Raw genomic sequence first — 16,502 nt, 5'->3', positions numbered from 1 at the left:
TTTTACCATTAGTATCTATGTGGTGTATGTGCGTGATTTAGATTTTTAGCATAGCTTTAAAAAATCTTTCAATCATATTGCTATGATATCTGCAGTGTGGTAGTTTATATTGATGTCTAGCACTGGGGTATCATTTACACATTTTAAAACTCTTAATACCTGAAGGTTATTATTATTATTATACATTATTGTAAGAGTTAATCTGTCCTAATTACTTTTGTGAACAAGTGTTTTCTTGATTTTCCTACCTTATTTTCATTTTCAGACAGGAGAAGCAATTTCTTCTCTTAATTATTTAATTTCAAATTTACACTTAGTAATGTTTATTTGATGGTATTTCTTTCATACCTCTGGCATGTACATTTTCTTTAACTGTAGAACACATAATCATTAGATGGCTCATAATCAACCTTTCCTTTATTGTTTTACAGGTGGCCAAGATGGAACCTAGATCCAGGACTCCCATAATGTTATTGAACTCTCCCAACAAATATTTTGAAACCGATCTATGATGGCCTGTTGAACAACAATCAGGAGGAGTAATGGCATGAACAATGACAATCCAGGCAAGTTTAACTAAACAATGGTGGCATGAACAATGGCAATCCAGACAAGTTTAACTAAACAATGGTGGCCTGTACAATGACACTCCAGACAAGTTTAACTAAACAATGGTGGCCTGTACAATGACAATCCAATCTGTGGTGGCATGTGATGTTAGGACCAGTCACATGATCTTTTTATGTTTTTTTCTGCTATAGTGCTATAGTGTATTTGGATTTAAAATACACCTATCCCTGTAAATAAGAGTTGATATTATAGAAATTTATGTATATATTGACATTTACCTTTGTTCCATAAAAACATGGAAGCAATAACAGAAGATTATTAAATTTTGTTGCAAAGTTAAGGATGTCTTGACTTTTATTAATCTGCATTTAATTCACAGTATTTTGAGAAAATCATATTTTCATTTCTGAAACTTACAAGACATTATTTGTTATGTTTTACATAGTGTGTTGGTTTTATTACTTTCAGATACTTAGTTTATGATCATTATTATGAGTTTATGCTCTTAAAATAAATAACATGAAAAGAGTGTTAAGCAACAAGCTTTCTAAAATTCAACAACTTATTTATTTTCCTAAAACACAATGTGAAAATGAAAAAACAAACATACAGAATTACATATTGAATCCCACCCAAAATACTAAAATACAGACACACATCATAATAATTTTAAAGTAATGAATAAACTTGAGTAGAAATCCAATGCTGAAGTGTTGATGTGCCTGTGACAGCCTGTATTGTGTTGTTATACCAACAGTCTTTTATTGAAACACAGTAATATAATTGCAGGTTTGAATTCACTATAAATCTCAATGAATGTCTCTGTCCAAGAATATTTTTGTTTTATGAGCACTTTGCATTTCCAGAGAAATTAATCGCTGAATTAAATAATCTGAAGAATTAAAGTCCAGTCCGAATGAAAACTGAACACAGCAATAATACAAATTGATTCTGCTAGATCTTAAATATTAATAAACAATCTTTCCATTCACAAAATTATATAGCCTTCTACTTGACTTCAGGTCACAATTGACATTTTCCAAAAACATACCATTACCTAATCGAAAATAACCTTCTAGAAACTTCATAATAGTTACATAATATAATGTTAGTTATTATTAGAAAGTCTGTCCTTAAAATTATAATATGTAATTTGAACAATGTCAGGTACACCAGGTAAATTGTAGGGGAATCCCAATATATTAGACACAGACCCTAATAAACATATTTACTTCTATTCATAATGACCATGATAATAAACCCATACACATAGAGAAAACATTAGCTATATAATGAGGCCCCGAGCGACCGAGTGGTCTAAAGCGCCCTCCGTTACGGATCACTGCCATCCCACCTATGTCTGCGCCGGTTCGAGTCTCGGATTCAGCCAATGTGGGTATGTGAGAAAGCTTGCCAGTAGCTTCTCGTGGGTCGATGGTTCTTCCTCCACCATTAATACTGGCCGCCATGTATAGCCTATCGTGTTCTGAAGAATGGTGTTAAACACCACAAGAACAACAACAAAGCTATATATTAGTTGTTTACATAAGACAATGAAAAAGAAAATAGTTCAGGTCAAGTAGAAAATAAACCTGAATCAAACAATGTTACATTGCAATTGTTAATATAGAAGTTTTAAAAAAATAAAAATGACTAACTAACAAGTAAAATGCAAATTAAATATACATAATACTTCTTATAAAGAAAAAAAGATTTATGCAATAAAGATTTCTTCTAACTATTAATAAAATATACATGTGATAAAAATTACAATAGATGAAATCACACGAATGACACAAAGTATATATGAAACAGTTAAATATTTTTATGCATTTCAGAGTGCATCTGCTATCAGATTATCAACTCCCTTAGCATGTCTAATGTCAATATTGTAGTCATGCAACTTCAAAATCTACCTTTTCAATCTGATTCCTGTTTTTGTATCTTGCAAATTAAACTTAGGTGATTGTGAATGCTGAGCTAATGTAGACTTCAAAGTGTCTCAATGCCAATATCGAAGCAAAGCGTTACTGCACAACAGTGGAATAATTTCTCTGGTGCTTATTTAATTATTTTGAAAAGTTGCACGCTGGATGATCATCTCATTAATGTACTTATTGAAACAATACAGCTCCAACCCCAACCGAATATCACTTGCATCAACATAACATTTAACTCCAACCCCAACCGAATATCACTTGCATCAACATAACATTTAACTCCAACCCCAACCGAATATCACTTGCACCAACATAACATTTAACTCCAACCCCAACCGAATATCACTTGCCTCAACACATATTTTAACTTACTGTCTGAAATTCGGAGCTGAAAGAACTGATGCATGGCCTTTAACTTATCAAATGCCCCCTTACCTTTTTCAGACCAAAGAAACTTGTTTTTTTGGGGCTCAAAATATTTATCAGGGGTTCAGGAATAATGTAAAAATCGGAACAAAGTTTCTGATAGATTCCAAACATACCCCAAAATCAAATCAGTTGCTTTGTTACTGATTGGCAAATGGAATTCGGAATAATCCTTGACCATAGCATCTATAGTTTTAACTTGTCCATATCCCATCATGTGTTCTAGATATGTAACATAAGCACGACAAAACTCAGGTTGGGATAAATTAAGTGTCAAATTTGCATAAGTAAAATTGTCAAAGAATTTTCTGAGTTATTTCTAGGCCATCCTTCCAGGTATTGTTGTAGATGATGACATTGATATAAGCAATCCCAGATGTAATCATGTTCATTAAACGTTGAAAAGGGCAAGCGGAAGCGGAATCAGTTTATATTGATAAAGTCCATGTTGTCGTCACGAATATCGAAATTTCACTTTCCCTTTCTGATGGTGGAAGTAGTCAGAATCCTTTCACAAGGTCAACGTTGGTGGCGTACCTTATGTTTACAATTTTATCAAAGCAGTCACCGATTCTCGGAAAAGAAACCAAATCTGATTTAGTAACACTGTTTGCCTTGTTATAGTCATTACACATGTGGAACGTATTATCTGGTTGCAGGACAAGGATACATGATAAAGTCCCGTCCATTCTAATCAGTTATATTAAATCATTCTTCAGCAATTTCTTTCCTCAAACATTCCTGATTGAGATGGTTCATCCTGTACGGATGCTGTTTCACAGTTGTAGAATAAATTATTTCAATGTCATGGTAGCTTTTAATTTGTTCGTGTAGGAACATCTGGATACAAGTGCTCATATTTGATGTAGAGCTGTTTTATGTCGTTCTTTTCTTGTTGCTGCAGGTGTAAATGTTTCTGGTCAAGATTATTCAAAAAAAAACTTTATCAAATCTTTTACAATTGTTTTAGTTTTACTATTCTTTAAATGAATTATCTCTAGGAATCTTTTAGACGCACACAAGTTATAGTGAGCCAGTACTGGTTGCCTGTTGTTCTTTTGTTCCTAAGATGATTCGATCTGTTAGCCAGTGGGTGTGTCACGTTTTAGCGTGACAATCGGGCAGGATGTGTTATCTCCAAATAGATCTAAAATATCTTCACTCAGGAATGGTCAGATAATAATAATAATCATAAAAACAATAACAACAACAAGAACTGTACTTTTAATATAATCTTTCATGCGAAGTCATACAAATAAAGTTTGACAAATCTGCCCACTGCTTCAAAGTTAAATGCTGTATTCCTTCTTTCCACATTTTAGGCACAAGAAGGGGATACAGTCAAAGATGACTATTTAGTAAACAGTTACCAATATGCAAAATAATGAAAAGTCCCTTAAATCAAATTCAAATTTATTCATATGATACGTTCAGAAAAAGGTTTAAAAATTCTGCACATCAATTCAAGGAAATAAATGATGGATTGATGAAATTTACCAAATGTGCAAATAAACAATAAACAAAGCTTGATTCTAATGAGAATGCTGGAATGTCAAAGCAAGAGAAAACTTTGAATGTAAGTCCCGAGGACGAATAACATTTATCTCAACTAATCTTGGCCAATAATGATGACTACGTTGATGGTAATGATGATAATGATGATATGATCTGACCGAAATAGCATTTGAAATAGATCTTGGAGGTTGAAAGTTTGATTAGTTCTAACTGGAATATAACTCAAAATGAAATTCGCTGTGAAAATGAGAGGATAATTTACATACGAATTAAAAGGCCGAAAATGCGTTGCCTATTAACGCGAATAAATTGAAATAACACGCCATATGAGTTCACACCGACTGATATTAATGTGAAAGTGTGATGATGATTTCTAGCACAACTATATTTAGACGCCTTTGCTATATTAATAACGATCGTCCGATATAGCAAGAGACCGAAATTTGATGACCATTAACGCGAAATAAAATTGCCAGAGAAAACAGAATGAGAAAGCAAAAAAATCTCCAATATCAACATAGCATGGATGAACTGAAAAATTTTAATAAGCATAGAACAACTCGGACATGCCATGTACTAAAAGTCAGTAGCATCTGTGAAAGAAATCAAACATAAAGCCTTATATTATTGATAGTTAGCGAGGTCCAGTAGCTGACATTTAGCAACAAAGAGGCATGGCATTATAGAGAAGCTCGGTTCAATAGCTGACATTTAGCAACAAAGAGGCATGGTATTATAGAGAAGCTCGGTCCAATAGCTGACATTTAGCAACAAAGAGGCATGGTATTATAGAGAAGCTCGGTTCAATAGCTGACATTTAGCAACAAAGAGGCATGGTATTATAGAGAAGCTCGGTTCAATAGCTGACATTTAGCAACAAAGAGGCATGGTATTATAGAGAAGCTCGCTTCAACAGAATTGACAGCAAAGACAAGATGAGATTCCAAAATGAAGACTAAAATATTAAAGACTGAAAATATATAATGTATTATGAAGACAACAACAGCGTAAAGCCGAAAACAATGCTTCAGCTAGAACATAGTCCAATAATGTTTGAATGGGCGGCATCATTTGAGAATGCAGTTAACAAGTACAAATATTTCAATGAAAATCCTTTTATAGCTTTTACTCAGATTTAATAACACACTAGGAAATAAAAACAATAGAAACTACTTTAAAAATAAATTCAGTACTTATTCAAACAATAGTTATTCCCACTAAAAGAGGTAAATGTACAAGAAACATAGAATATATCATGCAACTTATTTTAAAGCTTCTAGAAATACAATTTTTAAGACCTTCATAATATATATATATATATATATATATATATATATATATATATATATATATATATATATATATAGTTCTAACTGGAATATAACTCAAAATGAAATTCGATGTGAAAATGAGAGGATAATTTACATATGAATTAAAAGGCCGAAAATGCGTTGCCTATTAACGCAAATAAATTGATTTTAATGATTCTTCATCATCATCATCATCTTTTTCTTTTTCTTATTATTATAATTATTTTTATTACTATTATTATTCTGAAATCAGTTTTAATTTCTCCAAAAAAAATATCCACTGCGCCAATAACATATAACACAATATACCATTACGTTAGGATAATAATTACATGGACGTTTAGAGATGAAAAATTCTCGACAAAGTTGAAATGCTTTTGTTTATGTGCATTATCTTTGTGGAGTTTTGGAATAATGGCACGACAAACTACAAGCTTGACTCGAAACAATGTTTCAGTGTTATCGCTGTAGCTCATGAGAGTCAACGTAGAATTAATGACAGACTGGATATGTTCCAGATATATGCGTGCGGAATGTAAACAAGGTAGAAGTAGCACAACACCGCATATATATGTTGAAGTTAATCACGATTATAATGTAGATGATAACGGGACAATTATAATTATTTATGAATATGAGAAGCCCAAACCAATGTCCTGCAATATGTGCCTAGTCACTGCTAATTTATTTAAATGGGGTATATGTTAACGCGTGATTAAGTGTTTTAGACAGGCAGCTTGTCAACAAGTTACGTGTGCGAAAGGAAGTATATTACATAATACAGTGGTAGTTGTGATATCTTAAAACTTGACAACACTATAGAAAAATCGAATGATTTACATGATAGCAATTTCAAAAGAGTCATGGCTCACATCTTACAATGGAATAGAATACAGTTTTGAAACAAACGCTACAATGCATTCGACAAGATTTTTAGCGACAGAATTAAGTGAGGATGAAAACAATTTCCACAGATGTTTAAAAGATATTAATTTCCCTGGAAGAGCAATAACTCGTTAGGAGTTGTTATTAACAACCTCTTTGGGAATGATGTGCAGTGTTAAGTCTATGGAAATAATTGATTTAAAAATTAAATTACAGCGGATTGAATTAAACTACAACAAACTAAAAGAACAAAATAGGGAATAAGAAGTATACAATAAACAACCGAAAATAATAAACATAAAAGAAAAACAGTAACAGTTCACCTTAGGGCCAATACGAGTTTGCGATGTATCGGTGATGAAATTAAAAACTGGTCAAATGAGATTATATAACGCATGAACTTATATAACATTAACACATAGGCAAAACCACTATGTTTAACATTCCAGAAATGAATACCACATTTTATCAAAGACGAAATAACTGGCACGCTTATTAATGAGTTTTGCAGACCAAACTAAAAAATCTTTTTGATTAAGACTGATCGTGATCAAAATTATCTAAAATTTGATATTTAGAAGAAATTGTTTATTCGTCCAAGAAGAAAAGTGTACATAAATTTATGCAGGATATATGATAAATTTTAAACAGAAATGTTAATGATAAAATAACTAATGAAGCACTAAGTGTTCGGTCACTAGACATCGCAAATTTAGTAAATAAAACCTGAAAAAGCAGCGAAGGATGTACGGAAATATTCAATGGGCTGTCAATGGCCTTACATATCATTAGTAAAGAACTTAATGTAGATAAAATATTTAATGAGACGTGAGATGGAAATCAACTAAGAATGAGTGTGATGATAAAATATTTATCAAAAACTTATTTGATGTGAGTCTGCTGAAATCGTAACAGCAAACATTTTTTCACAAATTTAGAACATTTCATAGTCTGCCAAGTTTAGTGTTATAAACATATATATATATATCGATTTAGAAAAAATACAGAAGATGAATCAATGTTATGCTTTCAATAGAGAGACAGAAAAAAATCAACTAATTAAAAATTGTTGAAATGGCAAAAAATCGTTTAGCACAATAACATTACTAAAACGAGGAGTGAACTAATTTAGCAGCAGGAGCTACCTAGAAGGTAGTCTTAGAACGGTAGAATATATCCAAATCGAATTATATGTTAATAATAATTGAGTTCTTTAAAGATCTCTTTGGTCATACTAGCTTCAAGAAAGTGCGGTTTAGAACTTTCTAGGTCATTGGTATATAAATCTTTCTCCGTCGCCAGGACAATTTAGTCGGGATATGGAGGACTCTCATAGGCTTTGGCTGAAAGAAAACATTCCTGGTCACAAGAAACGAAAGAGAGAAAATGAGTAAGGAAATGAATTAAACCCTCCCTTCCTTGAAAGAATAAATTGTAATCGAAAATGAATATAAAAGAAATCAAATACTATGGAAACACATCATTAAATAAATCTGTATATAGACATTACAATAAGAACACAAGAAATAAGACAGAAAAATTGTCATTTTCTGCCTATTTATCTGAAAACGCAACCATATAGGCGCTCATAGACTTGGCAGAAACTCTTAGGGGACCAAAGTATGGATACATCTAATGTAATCCACAGTACATTTATTTAAAAAATAGATTGCTAAGGATGCATCTTATGGCGATGTTAGATTAACATTAACATTTTGAATTGTACATAATTCTTTGGTGCCCCTTATAGACAATGAACCATTCCAAGAAACAAATTACCCTCAGTATTTTTTGCATCCATAAGGCGATTCATTAACATACGAATAAGTGGGCCAGTGCAACTGTCTCTTTATCGTGGGAAAATGGCAACATAATGTTTCACTTGCATTGGCTGTTTGAAACACATGACCATGTATACAGGACAATATTGGCTCTAAACCGTGTGATAATGTTGCCGATACGTTTGAAACCTATGGAGCAAAAACGCACATGATAACTGGTTTAAATATGGGGAATATAGATGATTAAGATACGTTTCTGAGCCAGATTTTGGACAAAGTAGAAAACAAAACGTTATCTCTTACCAATGATGTAGACTGCTTACATTTATCTCAGATAGGCACTACTTTCAATGATGTTGCAAACACGAATAACTTATGGAAACAAGAGATGTTTTGATCCGAGTGGAAAAATAAAGTCATGACGTAGAGATTGCCAGAACAAGAACACCACTTGGTAATTTATTTTGTTAATGACCTGACTGAAATAATTGCGGGTCTCAGTAGGGAACATTGTTATGGCTGTCAAAAAGATCAGCATAGTCAGACACATCACCACAGATGCACAAAGATCTGTCAAGTAGAACAGTATGAAAAGTATCTGGAAGATGTACGAACTCTCGTCTCCAAGGAGAAAAGTTTCCGAAATTGGTAAAAGGACTTGATTTACCATTCATTAACGCCATCGAGTTCTCTTAAGACCAAATTATCGCAGCTCTCGAGCAAAAGAGTACAGAGAAGAACAGTAACTCGTGCGCTTGATTGAAATAACTTTTCGAAGGTGAAGTTAGTTGTGAAATCATGACTTATAACTAACTGTCAAAAACAAAGATAAAATGGATGTCTTGGAATTTAATTATCTTCTGACTAAAAACGCGGTACAAAGATTCATGGAATACTGTGGTACGTGCTAAACGTTTACATCGAAAACAAAAAGAGGTTAAAACCTATTGCATAAAGACGACAGTCGTTGACCAGAATCTCACTGTGTAGCCGTCTGCTCTCCTAACGATCTCAATGTGGACTAATTTAACTCCTATGGATTGTCACCTCCATTCGACTTTATTGGAAGCAATTCTATGTCGTCTCAGTTCAATAATGTAAGATTACAAGGACAAAATTCCATCGTGTGCGGAAAATAATGTGTGTATTTAATTCATAAAAGCAGTCCAGTCTTTGGTTTCCAACGGACCTTGAGTAATTTGTTTTGACCGTGAGTATTTAAAAATGATTACAAACTAGAAAGATGGTTTTGTGAACGCTATGGCTATTTATTTTCTTTAGCACAGAGACGTGTATCTATGATCAAATGACAGTGCCTTAAATCAGTGTAAGTCACAATTGACTTCACAACGTTACTAACCTTGTAAATACATTAATGTTTAATGCGCTTTTGATATTTTCACATAGAGAGGACGGCACGTGTTCCAATCCTCCCTCCTCATAGTTAATATTTAATTTAGCGGTGCTGATTAAAAATGATAATTTAGGTAAATATTCTATTGGTTTGCGTTAAACATGACATTTTATTTTGGTCATGTTCTTTCACACTTTCTAACTCGATCTTGGTCATGCTTTCTTTCAAGTCTGCGTGCATGACAAGTAAAATAAAAGAAACACCCCCCACAAAACGCTCGCGATCAGTTAATACTCGTACTACTACCACTTTGACAATAATCCCAAACCCCACCCCCGTATTACTAAAATAAACAATGGAAAAATGGAAAGCACTGGAAATAAAATATGCAATGGAAATTATTTCTTGTGATTTACATTTTTGTAATCATCAGATGCATACATATCTGGTGATACTGCACGATAGAAAATATAATTAATTTTTAAAACTGATGTTAATAACTACATGAAACATGTGCACATTTAGTATGCAAATGGAAATGATCGCTCACGAAAAAATGTTCATTACCGAATGTTTGACATTGGACAGCTTTAGTGCAATGGAAACAAAGTATGCAGTGGAAATGATTTATTTTGTTTTTGCGTCAGGCCGGTCACTGTCAAATGAAGCCCAATTACTTTAAATTATGCCATTTTTAAAACAAGTCTGTAAGTCTAAATATATAAAATTTAGAAATATTTATAAATATTATTAATGATTAAAAATAAATTGTAAAGAATAGCAATTTACTTAAGTTTGAAATGCTAATATTGCATGCAGATATCTGTTGTGGGGCTGTCAGGTAACATTCATATGAATTATGTTACATTATGTTTTTAATTATTAAATTGTAAGTTTTCATTTAATTAATAATATAAAAAAGTAATAAAGTATTTATCCATATTTTGAGATAAAAACCGATAAATAAAATTTACTATCTTCTTATTTTCTGTTGTACAGCAGGTCGGTCACATATAAGCAAAAGGTTCTTTGAGTAAAGTTTCACTATTATTTAAAGTACGTATTCATTGTTTATGCTTAGATGCCATCTTATCACGAGAATTCATATTTAGTTCAAATAGTCAAGAAAAAGTGTTATTATACGACTTTTTTTATTTTCATTGCTTATTTTGTTTTCGTTGCATTGTATACTTCCATGCGTATTTTAGTCATACCACCACCCCACCATAAAATAAAAACCACGGCTGCTTGTTGAAGGAGAATTTTCACTATTCATTATCAAGGGTATAGGCTCATTCATTCTTTGTGATTTGTGTTAGGCTTTGACAAAAAGTGAGGGATGGGAAGAAGGGACTTTGCTGTGGTTATACTAAAGAAAACGTTTAAAAGTTTCATTTGCATGGCCATTTTTCTCAAAGCAATAATCGAAAATAAACAATCGCATATGGCACTGAGACTACATTTCTTATCAGCTCCGTTCGTTGCCTACTATTCTTAGAAGAGAGCATGAAGAAATGTATGGTAGTTCCAATTCCACGACATAAACAAAAGGTGGTGTCAACAAGCTGAACGCAAATAACCGCTTTTAATAAACTTACATTTGAGATTATGTCGTAATCTAGTGTGGATAATATCTAGGATTCGATGAATAAAAACAAGACATTTTACTTGATACGAATTTTGGATATAAAGCAGCAGAAGACATGTTACACTGAGTATCCCGTACGAGATTATTCCACAAGGCTAACGTAAAAGATGATATGGTAGAATTTAGCCCGAAATTGCAAATGACCGTATTATTTTAACCTCGAAGATTATAGTGTGTTTGTTCAGACACGGGGGAGGGGGGGGGTTGTAGTAATTCAGTGAGATAGTCCGGAATTTATCTCGTTTAAATGTCGTAGAGTATTTAAATGTTTTTCCCCACCCTGTTTCAAAATAGAGAAATTGCTTAATAGTGGATTTACGAAATCCTGTAACAATTCGTGTCGCTTCAAGCTGTAGTTTTTCCCCAATTTGTCTGAATCGACTAACGTTCATCCATCCCAGACTACACAGCATATTCCAAGATGGACCTCATACAAGCTGTATAACAGTTCTGATAACATTTGCCTGTTAAGTTTGTATTTTAGTTTTCAAAGTTGGCTATTTAAGAAGATTCTGTTTTTAAAATGCTATGAATGTGACACGTCCATTTGACATTTCTGACAGTAATAACTCTAGATGGCGATGGGAATCCACATACTTAAGATCAATATTTCCAAAAAACAAGGTCAGTAATATTTGTTACGTTTATATTAGTGACAAACATTCCCACGGCTGTTTCCTCTAGATTCAGCTTCAAGAGCCATTGCTCGGACCGATTATGAACGTTTATTAGATCATTATTCATGACAAGCTCTATTTGTGCAGAATAAGGGAAGAATAATGCAGACATAAGTGATATGCAAAAAGACAGTATAGAGAGCCCACACCATCGGAAATACAGTTTACTGTTATTTGTATCTTCAATTTCATCGAATACATTTTAAAAAGGCCAACTTTAAGTGATGCAGTGTATAATAATTGTCGATTCGCGGCTAAGTCCTGTTACATTATTGCACGAAAAATGACTTTAGACTCTCATATACTGTATTGCAAATAAATAAAAGAAAAAGGAGATATATACGTACATTTATATCGAGATTTGTTTAAAACGAATTACCGACAAGGAAAATATATTTAAAAGATACACATAATAGTAGTAGTTTCGACATTATCTTTTCGGACGTCACTTGTTACTTGTTTCGGTTTGCTTTGTTTTTGTACTAATCTGCTTGCTTGTCTTTCCTGCAATCATTCCTTTGACCGTGTCAAGAGACATATTTAAGAAGAAACATTGTACACTTTTTACTGGTGAATGATGGAATTATTAACTATTAAGTTTGCTTCTAAGGATATATATATATATATATATATATATATATATATATATATATATATATATATATATATATATATATATATTGATTTTTTTCTCACTTTAAACTTATGCTACTAAATATATTTAATATCAAAACATCCTTATGTTTTTTAATAACTATGTCACGTTGTTGGAAAAGTTGCCGATGCTTCATGTATACATATCTTCTTATAGTTAATTCGTAGTTAAAAACACCTTGGATAATGTGAATACGTATTGTGTAAGATTACGACTATATATCAGATTCCGGACAGAAACAAACTACATGTCTGTTGTTTAACCATTATGCAAAGACACATCCGTGGTAAATTGAAAATGAATTCTATAAAAATACGACGAAGTAGAGACTCCGATGTTTGTTTTGCAGTCTGTCAGTGATGGCACGACCGACTTGAAAGCAATTTTAGGCTTTGGGAAAACGGAAACCAGGGAGTGCCAAGTAAGTATTAAATTAATCAAGGTAGTTTTCAAAGAGACCGGACCGTATCCAATCAAACTGAGAAATTCAAATCTAGGACGGAGTATAATCAAGCAACCGTTTTTGTTCGAACTAAATCAATTTTTAAATCAGTACATACGGGAACTTGGTCAGGGGCGGATCATAGAAAAGTTGTGAGTCATTATACTGTACTCCGAGCACCCTGAGTTGTGCACTCGTTAATGTAGGGAAGGGAATCATAGTTGGAATTCTAGGTTTGGATTTGCGAACAAAATTTTCTTGAGGTAGCTTTCCCAGTGGGTATTAGAGTAGATATCCAAGGATCGGAGACGACGGAAGAAACGTGGAGACCACTTGGTACGCGTTTATAGTGACGTCAGCATTTTGTGTGGAGGTGCAGTGCCGGTAGAAGTACGTGATAGAGAGCACCGGACGTGTCGGAAGAACGGATCCGAAAGTAATAAGTGATCACATTGTCATGGGTACCGGAAGTATCAAAGAGCAACAAGAGGCAGACATTAATTGAGAGATGAATAACAGAGGCAACACTGAAAGGAAACACTTTCACCTAAGACCTTTAATTTCGTATGATGAACTAATAATTGGCTAATGTTAATATGTCATTTATTGTATTTGCTCGAATAAGAAGTACGATTGGGAAATATGTCGATGAAATTATTGAAAAACATTTGCTATATTTTAGTAAATTGTTAAAGTTTGCACCTTGAGTTAATTATATCTAGACCGTAGGCAGTGCTGAATGGGGGCTCAGCTCAGAGCTATTTCAATTTTAAGTGTCCACCTTTCTCCGGTATTATAATTTTGTTTAAACGCAAAGTTTCTAAGAGTTCTAATCTAATAAATTGAAGACTTTGGGCTTTAGAAATCAGATTATGATTCACGGACGGATAATACATTTGATAGGCTGATGATTTCTAACACGAAGGAATGTATTCGAGATATAGGAAATATCAGTCAATACGACGAAACAAAAACAAACTCCAACGTTGACAAAACATCCATGAACAGACGGAAAATAAATAAATTAAGAACTAGATAGATCCAAGCATCTAATATCAAAATAATCGACTGCGTATATAAATAAAAGTCAACGAATAGAAAGTTTTAGATCTTTACAGTGCAGTAAGGCCCACTATAAATGTTTGTTAGATAAACAAATAAGCAATACATTTGGAGGACTGAACGCATAAGCAGAGAACATCTTCAAACACAACAAGAAAAACGAACGTAACGGAAACAAAAAAAGGACGAGAAGACAAAAAAAAAAAAAAAAAAAAAAAAATGGTTCAGCTAGGACAAACAATTAAGATTGAAAGGACATCATCTTTGAGAAATGTAGTTAATAAGTACACAGCACTTGTTGAAAATTAACATGGCTACTGAGTATTCTTTGAACCACATGGAAAGAAACTGATCAGTAGGAACACTTTACTAAGAATACAATTGATCAACTGATCCTAACAGTCAGGGTGGCACTATCGTCCTCATTAAAGGTGATAAATACAGTTTTGAGGGACCAAAACTATTTTATTATGTAACTAATTTTAAAGAGGTCCTAGACATAATCGATACGATTTCTTACTCGATAACTGATGAATGATATTCCTACTCAGTGTAATTCAAGGATGAAATATCTTTAAAGCTTTATGCTAATCCAGATAAATAAGCATAATGCAAAAATACATATGTATGTGAAAACAGATTAACTGAGCCAAAACTATTACGTTGTACCATAGGCATTGCTCCCAATAAGATTATATAGCTATTTTGTTTGAGATATTTTAAACCACAGTTACAGGTTCCATTCTATTTTAACGTTAACTCGCTTTTAAATGTATAATGGTATCTGTTTGGATGCTAAATACTCTTATGGCGATTTAATTCATAAAAAGTATAGTTTCTAATAAAGTATTTTACGATTCTTTGAGCGAACTCTCAAAACTTGCTTACAAAGTGCAAAATATATGTATTAACAGAGGAAGACATGACATATTTTATGTAAAGAACACGTTATCTCGGCAATTAAAGTATAGCGCGTAATAAAGTTGGATGACAATAAAGTAAACGCTTACAAAGTCATTGGGGAAGATCACTTGAAAATTATGTACCTGGGCCTGTTCGTATAGAGTGAATGTTTAAATTATAAATATAAAATATATCCGAATCTTCATTCACACATTTTAGGCCTGGTAGAGTCACCACCTTATCAAGAAACTAGTTAGAAAGTTCCCGAGCATGGACTAATGATCATACAAAACGAATATGTGAAGGATAAATCACTCAACAAAGGTTGTATAGGTATTATATTCATTAAGGACAATAAATAACATTTAAATGGACATTTATTTTGTACATAATTCCAGGAGTTTAAGAATAAAATGTCATCGAAAAGGTTGAGAAGTTTTAATTAATTTTGTAACATACCTTCGAGGACTTTAGAAATGAACGCAAGAAAGAGTATAAACTTGGCGAAATGAGTGATTTCAGCGCTCCGGGTTAACTCATTACACTAATCTGAAATTATCAAGAGTTGACTTAGAACTGTTAACAGACTATGATATGTTTCCCATAATTGAGAGTATAAACAAAGTGAAATTTGCACGAATAATATATGGATGATAACGACAAATATTAAAATTACTAGTTAATATGACAATTCTTTATCAATGTTCTGCGGCATTTACCTTGATAGTAACACGTTATGTGAATGGGTCATATCTTAATATATGATATTTAACATGTTTATATTTGTTCTCAAACTTGTCATATCTGCAACTAAAATATAGCGAACAATAAAGTTGGAAGGCAAAAACGTTAAATAAGTTCTTGGTCAAGATCACTTGAAAAGTATTTGCATGGACCCTGCTAGCTACGAGTGTAATTTAAGTTATACATATAAAATACAAACCACTCTTCATTCACACTCTTTGGTCTTGTATAAGAGTCAGCACTTTACAGAAACCAGCTAGAAAACTCTTGAGGATGAGGTAATGATCGTAGCGAGCGATTATGAAAAGCATAATTCATTCAGCACAGAATTCATTGTTATTAGATTCATGAAAAAGGACAATACGTAACGCTAAAGGGACTTTTATTTTATACAGAATGTCCAAATCCTTAATAATGAAAAGTCTTCTAAATGGTGATTTAATTGATAGTGTGAGATATTGGAATTCAGAAATTAATGCATCAAAGATTACAACCTTGCCCCAATTCCTTATTTCAGTGCTATGGGTTAAATCAGCACACTACTGTCTAGATAACTAGAGATGAATTTCAGTTGTTAACAGAGGATAACA

The sequence above is a fragment of the Sinohyriopsis cumingii genome, chromosome 14, assembly GCF_028554795.1.
Source record: "Sinohyriopsis cumingii isolate HCF-2022 chromosome 14, ASM2855479v2, whole genome shotgun sequence".
Lineage (NCBI taxonomy): Eukaryota > Metazoa > Mollusca > Bivalvia > Unionida > Unionidae > Sinohyriopsis > Sinohyriopsis cumingii.
Note: the sequence above shows the minus strand (reverse complement) of the source record.